Source organism: Pezoporus flaviventris, unplaced genomic scaffold (genome assembly GCF_033815535.1).
Source record: "Pezoporus flaviventris isolate CSIRO_AGI_PZ_B2104156 unplaced genomic scaffold, CSIRO_AGI_Pfla_v1 ptg000015l, whole genome shotgun sequence".
NCBI classification, from domain to species: domain Eukaryota; kingdom Metazoa; phylum Chordata; class Aves; order Psittaciformes; family Psittacidae; genus Pezoporus; species Pezoporus flaviventris.
The window spans coordinates 35,677,722-35,687,968 of record NW_026892563.1 but is presented as its reverse complement, the minus strand read 5'-3'; the positions used below and the strand labels follow the sequence as shown (position 1 = coordinate 35,687,968).

The 10,247-nt window shown below is 49.3% G+C and overlaps 1 long non-coding RNA gene across 2 annotated transcripts in view; it reads right to left on the bottom strand.

Annotated features, from left to right (window-relative positions):
- Positions 1 to 207: 207 nt before the first annotated feature.
- LOC133269569 (uncharacterized) overlaps positions 208 to 10,247 on the bottom strand; it is a 38,929-nt gene continuing 28,889 nt past the window's right edge. Inside the window, exons 2-4 of one of the 2 annotated variants that reach the window (XR_009743499.1) lie at positions 5,750 to 5,828; positions 2,524 to 2,663; positions 208 to 1,065 (exon numbers count right to left, since the gene is read on the bottom strand). This is a non-coding gene — a long non-coding RNA (uncharacterized LOC133269569). The remainder of the gene's footprint in view (positions 1,066 to 2,523; positions 2,664 to 5,749; positions 5,829 to 10,247) is intronic. The other variant, XR_009743500.1, reaches the window with a different exon arrangement.

The window sequence follows — 10,247 nt, the reverse complement described above, 5'->3', positions numbered from 1 at the left end:
AAATAGGTTAAAAAATAAGGCCTGCTTATTTAATTTAGCGTACATGCTAGGTGGGTCAATATCTATCCTTCTCTCCCCATCCTTCTTCCCCACCCCGCAGGTCTCTAAGGGCAGAGGTTTAAGTCCCAGCTGAGGAAACAGGGCATGCTTCATTTAGTAGGGCTGCTGGGGATGTCATGCTCCTGATGAAACATTAAATCAAGGTAAACACTAATCTCATGGGCATCACCGCTTAAGAAGCACAGGAAGGAAAAATAACAAAGCCTTCATGGCTCCTGTGCTTTGACCTCTCACTACAGTGGGATTCCTCAAAGTGAGGAAGCCCAAATGTGCGTGGAAAAGGAGGTAGCAAGGCTTCTGCCTGCTTGTGCTTTCTTTCCTTTTGCTCAAGGGATATTTATTGCAAATACTTATATTCACAATATTTATTCTGTTAAACAAAACAGGGGTTCTGTTAAACAAAGTCTTCATCAACAACAGCAAGCGGGTACCATCCCAAGACCCAAGTTAGCATCCAAGCCACAAGACCACCCTCTCTTCTTCTTTACACCCCTTGCTCCATTCCCTCTTGCCCTACAACCCCTCTTGCCTTCCACTTACCCAGCACACATATGCCTGCAATGCCCCAACCATCACAGGCCGTGTTTCCTAGCTGACAGTTTCAAACCCTGGTAGAAGGTGCGCAGCTCAGGTCAGGCTGAACCTGCACAGCCATACAACATCTTATCTAACAGGTAAGAAACAACAAGGAAGGCGGCTGCAGTATTTAAGCCTATTCTTCCCTCTTTCCCAGCCAGTCCCCAGACACCCTCCCTGCACAGGCATCATTTTCTCTTTGAAATAATCTTGCTGGAACTCCTCAGTGTAATGGTTCAACAATTATTATCTTGGGTTTTTCATGCTTTATACTGAATCTTCTTTAATAACATTGCTGCTCCGTGTGAGAGACTGAGCTGTCCCAAAGACAAACAAGGGAAGAACGTACTTATTGCCACCAATGTTCTCATAGAGGCTTCCTCACTTTGTTTAGGTATGAGCGAAGACAGCAGAGAGTAGCAGATCCTGCTGGATGAATAAACACTAAATAAATTGGGTTGCATTCCCTAGTTCCCCTCATTTTGTGTAAAAAAAAAACCCACAATAATTCAGCCCTACTTTTATTACAGGTCTCAGGCAAGAAATCACATCCATCAAATTCTGCAACTGATCGTGCCAAAATAGAGATTAAATGTTACAATATATAGTCCTAGGCTTCATTTAGTCTTAGATCCAAGGGACTCTTCCAATAGCCTTTGCTGCCACTGGTGTGGTCCTCCCCTCCCTTTGATGCCAGGAGGTGTCATAGTCAAAATACTCTACACAGAGCATGGTCATTTAAGAACCAGCACAGGAAGAACCAGGGAAGGAGGGACCTGTGATTTCACAGCAGGGTGAAGAACCCAAATCCAGATCCAGTGTGCTCCTTGGGGATGGTTGTGAGATGAAGGCAAGCTACCACCCAGGGGCCCATCTCTGTAGCAGGTACATGTGCAGTGATAGCACGCACAGGTACTGCTCTGCCCATTATATGTGACACCCCAATGATGGGCAGAGAGAGCTTTCTTCTAAGGGGGCAGGCAGAAGGGTGAAGGGAAGGAAGAGAAAAATAGACCATTTAGGTTATAATTTCTGATGGGTAAAAGAGAATTCAGAGACTTTTGATAGCATCGCTTTGTGCAAAACAAACAGCTCCCCTCATTCGGCCTCCGTCATGTGGAATTAACAGACAAAGCTAAAGCCAAAGCTACTGATTTCATTAAGCTTACACTAGGGATGAGTTTCTCTCTGCATACCAAGCAAGTCATTGTACATGTTTAAAAGTTTCCTTTGACTGAATCTCTTCAATTACGTTCCCACTCTCCTCACCTTCCTAAGCTCCTTGGACAGGCTGTATTAACTTCTGAACAGCCTTAGACTTGCTCCTGGAGACCCTCCATCTGGCTTTCATCACCTTCCAGCTTCATGAACTGCTCATCCAGAAACCCTGCACTGGCTATTTCCCAAGCTTCTTCTCCTTGAAACCTTGATGCTACCTCAGGTTCATTCAGGTCCTGAGAGCCTCTGTCTGCTGTAGCCCTCACAGCTCATGCCGTAATCCTGCCCTTGTCTTCCCTTTTAGCCTAATCTGCAGGGGATCTTCATGTGCACACATAGCCCCACTTCAGGGACTCTGAAATACTTTTCTCCATCCTGGACCTCTCCATGGTCTTCATTCTCATGTAAGCCCCCCCAACACCTCTCTACAGCTGTCTTATATTCATCAGGCTCCATGCCAACATCTCCACTACTTGCATTACTTACCCTTGCTAATAAGGCTTTTGTGCTTACATCATCTGAGCCAGACACACAGGAACCACCCTGGACCTTCTCCCTCTGTGGAATGTGGTTGATTTCTTCAGCACAATCCTTTATTCTTTGCATCTGCCACTTTCACATCTTTCCCAACCCCACCAAGATGTTACGAGCAGTGAAACTATCTCCCACCTTGATGGTGACTTTCTCATTTTTCCCATCCTTCCAGTCATCCCAGTTTGTCTGCTCCAGAACGTCCCACCATGCCCTACCAGTGCTAGAAGAACCAGGATGTCAGGCAGGAAAGAGGCTGGTATGATTTCTCTGGCAAGCTGGAAATACCACAGGGAAAGTTTATGAAACCCCTGGGAAATCTGGGCAGCTTTAAGCATCTCTCCAATGATTCCTCCTGCCTGGATGAGCAGTCAGGCATTTGACTCCAGAAAAAGCACTGACCACTTCCCTTGGGAACCATGCTCTCAGGACAGCGGGTTTGGCTGGGATGTAGGTCCAGGGGTGCCCACATGGAGAATTTACATGCCCCTTCATTCCCACCTGCCTCTGCCTGAGAAGGATGAAATGGTTTTGGCTGGATGATTTAGTGCTGTGAAACTCTTTCCTGCTTGATTTAAAACAGCAAGCTTGAAATCCAACACCCCCCCCCCATCCCTGAGCTTATCAGCTGCAGAGGGGCTCAAGTGCTTCCAAGCATTTCATGTATCGAGGGTTGTCTTTGCACTAGCCAAAGGTGAGAGAGTGGACTGAATGTGAGCATCTTCATGAAGGTCCGCATGATGCGAGCCTGTTCTCCCCGTGCCTGTGCATCCGCCAGCAAGCGTGCCCCCTCTTCCTTCTGCAGCATCCCACACTCCGCTTGGCATCTCCTCTCCTGGCATTCCCTTTCCCATTCACAGCCGTGGCCGTGCCCACGGACACACTGTTCGCGCACAGATCCCTCTTTTTCTCACGGGCACACCCACTCCCTCACATGCGCTCTCCCTTTGTCTCTGCTTTCACAGACACAGACACATCTTAAAACTATCCCCCTCATACCCCACCCCAGCTGGATCTGGCCTTGAGCTCCCGAGGGGAAAGGAGCTTGCTCCTACTAGGGAGAAATAATACTGCTCCTTTTGAAAAACATACTTTATTGTCAATGCCACTGACAGGCGGATGCTGGGATCACCTGAGGATGCGGGATGATGCGATGAGGTGGCCCAGAGCACTTGTACCCTGCAGAATAACAGATCCTTCGGTGAAGATGGGGACGTTAAGAGGGGGATAAAGCATCCCGGAAGCTTTCTGCGCTGCACTGCAGCAGGGAGCGAGCGGAGCTGGTGTTCGGAGCCCTTTCTCGGCTGCGGGGGGCGAGCCGCGCCGGCGCTGCCTCCCGAGGGCTGCGGGCAGGGTTGCCACAGCAACGCTGCCTCTGAGTCAGAACGATTAAGCATCACCATGGCAACAAGTGTCTCACTCGCCATTTCCCGAGAGCTTGACGGGGGTTCGGGCTGGAACCATCACACACCAAGGGAAAAGGGGCAGGGACACGGATGGGGGGCAATGCACCCACCTTCCAAGCGAGCCAAACTCACCTCGGGGTGCCTGCCGCAGACCCCGTGCTCCCTGCCCCATCACCACCTTCGATGGAGCCACAGCCCGAGTGTGGTACCCCACGCCAAGATGGGGCGGAGGCAGGGGTCGGGGTGGTTGCGGTGAGCCCCTCGAATAAGGAGGTTTTTGTAACCTGTAAACTCCAGACAAAGGAGGCAAAGCTCCCCGCTGTCTGCAGGCTCTTACCCCCCTCTCCGCGCAGGAGCCTTCATGCTGCTGTGAATATTGAGCGGAGACAGAAGCCCGGGGGGATTTGCGTTTCACACTTGCCATCAAATGAGCAACAGGAAGATCACACCGAGACCCCTGCACGGTGCTATTACCAGTATGTGCGCTAGGCAGACACTCACTGCAGAGCCTGCAACTGCTCCTTTCCCGGTGCAGAGGGACCGGGCGCTGTCTCCCCGGTCACGATGTCAGCGCCGTTTAAAGGCGGGTGCCCCGGGTCCTGCCCTCGGAAGGAGTGCCGAGACCGCAGCAGGCTGATGGTGTGGAGGACCAGACCTCGTCTGTGAGAGCTGTGCCATGAAGGCAGACACACGGGTACGTGCAGAGAACGGCTCTGCGTTTTGCACGGCGAGGTGGGTGTCACTGCTGCACTGGCTGGAGATTCAGGCTCATGCAGGCAACGTGTAGAGGTACACAGGAAACGCACGCAGAGCTTTTAGCACCATTGCGTTTCCCTGGGGGGAGTTAGGTGTGGGGAGCACAGGCTCTGGCCTGCAGAGGAGGAAAGGAAGCATCCACGAGATGTCCATGTTGCAGTTCTCTTCCATACCACGTCCTTAGTGATTCTCACCCTGTCCTGCTGTAAGACCATCTGAGATGCTGGCAACACAGCTCCAACAGAAAACAAATGGGAATCTTAGGTTTCTTAGCCTGTGCAAGGTGTTAAGCACCTCTCGGTACTGTGTCTTCTCATCTGCCTTTCTTTCTCCGTGCTCAGTTTCTGCCCTACCCTCCACACAAACTACCCACATGACACTTTTATACCATTGGTATATGTTGGAAACTGTGCTTGCATCAGGATGGGTCACCTACAGGGCAGAGGAGGTGTTTTACGTGACAAGGGCTGTGCAGGTGTATGGGGTCTCCTACCAGGTCGTTAAGGCTGGTAGGAATGCCTGCATGTGCCCACATTCCTCTGACCTGTGTTCAGGACAGATATCTGTACACAAAGCCTGCTGAAGAGCAACCTGCATCCTTCAATCACTACCACCTCCTGGAAAGGAGAAGCCATCCAATCCAGATGTGTCTAAGCCAGATGTGTTGGTGGGTCCTTGATGACTGGGACGTGCCAGGTCTCTCACTCTGTCCTGAGCCATGGGACAAGCATAGCCCAGGATGTGGTATGCTGCCTTCCACAGGACCAGGGGGTTTGATCCTGGCACCCCTGGTGTTACCATCCTACCTTCCTGAGTTTCAGTGCACCCTGTTGATGCTATAGCCATTGATCCCTTGACCACTGACCACCACCTAACAGGCCCAAACAAACCTGCTCCACTAAAAAGGCTCTTTTGTGTGTGTCTGTGCATGAAAACGTTAGTTTTCAGGCGGTACAAGGCAGAGCGAGGTGCTTGTTGCTTCCTGTTTGTCACTACTGAACCCACCTTTACCTTTGAGCTCTTTCAAGCCGAGTTGTAATGCGGCTCCCTGCTGGCATCTCTCTTGCCTGGAGCTATTGCAATTTGTGTGAGCTAGTCTTTTGAGGTATTTTTACACTGTAGTAACTATATTAACAGGGCAGTGACAAATCTATAGCCGTGGATCAGAGCACTGGTTGTAAAGACCAGTAGCAAACACTCACCTGCAAGCAGGAAGACTCCTTTTTCACTGGGCACTTTGAAAACGGATGAGCAGGGAGCAGTTGTGCTCACAGTTGGTACCTAAAGCAGATCAGAAGCAGATCTTTGAGGTCCTTGAAAGGCTGCAGCCTGCTTTCCCCAAAACAAGCTATAGGAAGAAGCAAGGTGGAGGTGGCCAGGGCTTCCCATCTTCCACACCATTTCTATGTGTGTTTCCTCAGTGCCAGGAGCCAAACCAAGCTGAGTGGAAAGTTGCCAACTGCTTTTGCCTGAAATAATGGGATATTTCTTCTGAACAAGAAATGCCATGGTGTTCCGACGTATTCCTGGCTCTCCTGTCTCCAGAAAGAGAAGGGCTCACTTCCAGCTTGGTATAGAGGTTTACAATCCTTCCCCATCCAGCTTTTTTGCAGTGATTCATTCAGTTCTTCATTACTAGATGGTGTGCATGCTATTGGCAGCAGAGTTGGTGCTTTCCAGGTGAGGGCAGATACCTGGTTTCAGTTCTGATTTAAAATGGCCCACACCCAAATCTGTGCCTCAAAAAGCCAAGAAAAAAGAGCCTTGTGATGAGACTTTTCTAAGTAAATGGTTAAGCAGATATTAAAAATGGATCTGAGGCTCCTAAGTCACTTAAGGAGATTGTATTTCTTCACAAACCACTTTTCCTTCAGCAGGGCAGAGGTAGGAGTTACTTTCTAGATAAGGAAGACTTCCTTTATTGAAGAGTATGGTGAGTGTACCCTGGCTGGGCAGGAAGAGCCCACCAAAGCCACACTGTCACTCCTCCTCCTCCTCAGTGCGACAAAAGGCTCATGGGTTGCAATAAGGGCAGGGAGAGCTCATTCACCAGTTACCATCATGGACAAAACAGACTGGACTTGGGGAAATTGGTTTCATTTCTTACCAATCAAATCAGAGTAGGATAATGAGAAATAAAACTTACTCTTAAAACACCTTCTGCCCACCCCTCCCTCCTTCCCAGGCTCATCTTCACTTGCAATTCCGCTTTCTCCTCACCCTTCCGAGCAACACAGGGAATTGGAGAATGAAGGTTGTGGCTGGTCCATCACACTTTGACTTGCAGGGGCACAGCCTGCCTCACCATGTGCTGCAAGGGAATCTCTGCTTCAGCGCCTGGAGCACCTCCTGCCCTCCTTCTGCACTGACCTGGCTGTCTGCAGAGCTGCTTCTCTCACATATTCTCACTCCTCTCTCCTGACAGTTTTTTCCCCCTTCCTAAATGTTATCTCTGAGGCACTGCCACCATTGCTGATGGGTTGGGCCCTGACCAGCAACAGGTCCATCTTGGAGACATCTGGCATTGGGTCTTCTTCCCCAGTAGCACCCCTCACTATTGAAACCTTGCCACACAAACCCAATAGAAACAATTACTTGTGTTATCATTAGTCCTCAGAGTGAACACACCTATTAAGTTGATCCAAAGCTGTTCACAATTCACTCTTTTGCTGAGATTTCATTTTGGGTGATATTTCTGCTGTCAGATGATATTTCTGTGTCTAACAGGAGCCCAAAAGGCTACTCACATCATTCTTTAAAGATCAGTGCATACATGCTTCCGTAACAGACCTATAAAACACCGCCTTCTTCCTTTTTAATAAGGGGAAGAAAAGGCCAAGCTCTACTCAAAGTCTCAAATCACTTCCTGACAGATTGAGGGCCAAGCAGCAGGATTCACCCTCCTCCATTCTTCAGACAAAAAGGAGAAATCATGGCTAAGCACTGACCGGCTGCAAACCCTCTCCTGCTCCCCTGCTGCAGGCTGCTGTGGCCACACACCCAGCCCAAAGGGCAGTGAAGCTTTGCAGGGACATGTGTAACTGATAGAAATAGGTAGCAAATTACCCCCCACTAATGACAGAATGAGGCTCTTCGCACTTATGAGTCACCTGTTTTTTTTTTCATAGCTATTCCTCATGTGTTTATTTCCTTGTATTAGAGGAGTAACAGCATACCGGCTGGCCGGAAAGCTGAGTGCCTCAAAATAGCACTGAGATGGACCTGGCTTGCACAGAGCCTGCTGCTCCTTCAGTTGATCCCCACATCCTTTTCACTTGGTTGCATCTAGGAGCAGAAAAAGCAGTTGCTCCGCATCAAGTTCAATACCTGCGAGGGCACAGCAGGCTGGGGGACAGCAGGAACAGTGCTGCATCTTTCCTCCTTTCAGCTGCTGCTTCCCATAAATGTTTGCCTGAGGAGAAATGAAATACTGCAGCGACCAGCTGGATTTCTCCCACTCCTCCATGGACACAGCCACTAGACAAGCAATTCCATGTGCCCACACAGGGACTGAAGGAGTCTTTATGGAGCCTCTGTGCCACAACTTGGCCCTCTCTGCATCTCTGAAACTCATCTTACCTTGTGCTCAGTCCCAGGACAGCTTTACAGGGATGCAGGATACCTGTAGCACAAGCCCAAGCTGCCTGTGTTGACCTGACCTGAGTCTGTCCTCTCAGCCCCATGGAAAACTCCTTTGATACAGGGATGCTCCTGTGTTAGGACTCCTGGGAGGTTGTCGGCAGCTCCAAGATTCCCATGCACAGGAATTCCTGTGTGCCAGTTTCACTAACTGGGCCCTGGGACAGCAATGGATCATTGTCCTTGTGTGTCAGGGTTTTTTCTATCCAGGAAGGGAAAGACAGGGGCAAGGAAAATGTCCTGACTGGTGGATAATTCCTGCTGCTGTGGCTGAGTCCTTGTTAAGTATTGACTAAGGCAAGCGAGCTGTAGGATTCTAAAAGGATTTTCCATTCAAATCAGAACACAAAAGCCTTATTACCAGTCCCAATGCTGGAAAATCACATCAGGCCCCATCAAAATCATGACAGTGGCTTAAATCATGAGTTTAAAAATAGATGTGTTAGCTTATTATTATCTGCTTTATGGTTTCTGAATCATTAGGTTAAACTGGCATCAAGTTCTTAGTGTGCCTCCAAAGCCAAGAGCTCTGAAACCTCACTCTAAAGCTATTAATAAAACCTTGACTAGTCACATTCCTGTCGAATAGGAACCTTCATTAAATAAACACAACATAAGATCCTTGCTACAACGAGAGCTGCCAACTTTGTCTCCTCAAGGGTCTCAAATCCGTGTTTTATCTGCTCCTTTCTGCAGCAACAAATACAAACGGTGACTAAGCAGCACAAAGGCCAGGCTAACTTTTAGGAGAAAGTAACACTTCCAATTATTTAGTTGCTAGCTGAGAGCCCAAAGATACGGTGATAACTCTGCTATCAACAAACTTCCAAGCTACCATACTGCCTGCATGCTCCTTAGGATCTCTCTTTTTAATGGACCCAATGGTTTGTGACCCAGAGATCCATATACTGAGACTGGATGAGCTGTCTGCAGACCCCAAAGCAGCACAAAGCAATGCCCCGGGTGCTGCCTGGCCACCAGTGGCCAAGCACCCTCCTTTACAGCACTGCTAGCCAGGGCTGGTACAGCAGCACAGCACTCTCTAGCACTGTGTTAAAGCATCAGGTCAGTATTTAATCAGACCAAGGGGCACTTGATTCTGCTCTCCATCACTCGTTATGCTCTTGAGAGATTCTTACATGATTTTCTAACTCACAGTCAGCCCTGCAAACCATTCTTTGCTGCAAGACTCAACAAAAGTCTCAGAGATGCAGCACAACAGCAGGGAGAAGAGGGGGAAGGAGGACAGAAAGAAGGCAAAGGGACACACTGTGGTGGACATCAAGCTGTGACTCTGTTTCCTGCTTGCACAGGTGAGTCTACCTGCAGCATTTCTGGCTGTAAAGCCCATAGGGCTGAATTAGACTCAGCAAGCCTAAGGCTATCTCAACAAAGCAAAACCATGGTGGTGGCAGTGGCAGGCACCCCAAAAGGAATGAGGGAAAGCAGATTTCAGCTTGCTGTCAAACATGCTTCAGTGCAGATAATGCAGTTTTGTCTCTTACAAAGAGAGACAAAACGGTCTGTGTAGCCATGGACATTGCCATCCCTAGACCCACATGCTGCTGTCTTGTATCTGGCCCACTCCTGAAGGACTGGAGCCTTCCAGAGTGAATTGGGATATCAGCCCTTACCTCTTACCAGGCTGTAGTTGGACCACCCTCCCCTTTGGCCACGTTGCCTCCTCACAAGCTGCTTGTATTCCATGCAGTGTCCCTCAGGCAGCAGCCTCCTTGCTCCTGGCAGAACAGCAGTGAGGAAAGATGGATGGGTGGATGCTGGCCTGGTGCTCTCTGCAGCAGTGGTGCAGTCCCCAGCAGATGTCAGGCTCCCACCTTGGTTTTGAGGGGAAATCTCAGGGCTCAGAATGAAGAACCAGGCTCATGGTTAACTCATGCTCACCCAACCCAAGCTGTGGCAATATTAGTGCATCCAGATGCGCGAGGCACTTGATGCTCTTCATACCACCCAACGCTGGTGCTCAGCTGCCCATCTGTTTCTAAACTAGCCCTCTTCGCTATTGAAAATAGAGTCAGAGATGAGGTTAACTTTCATACGTAA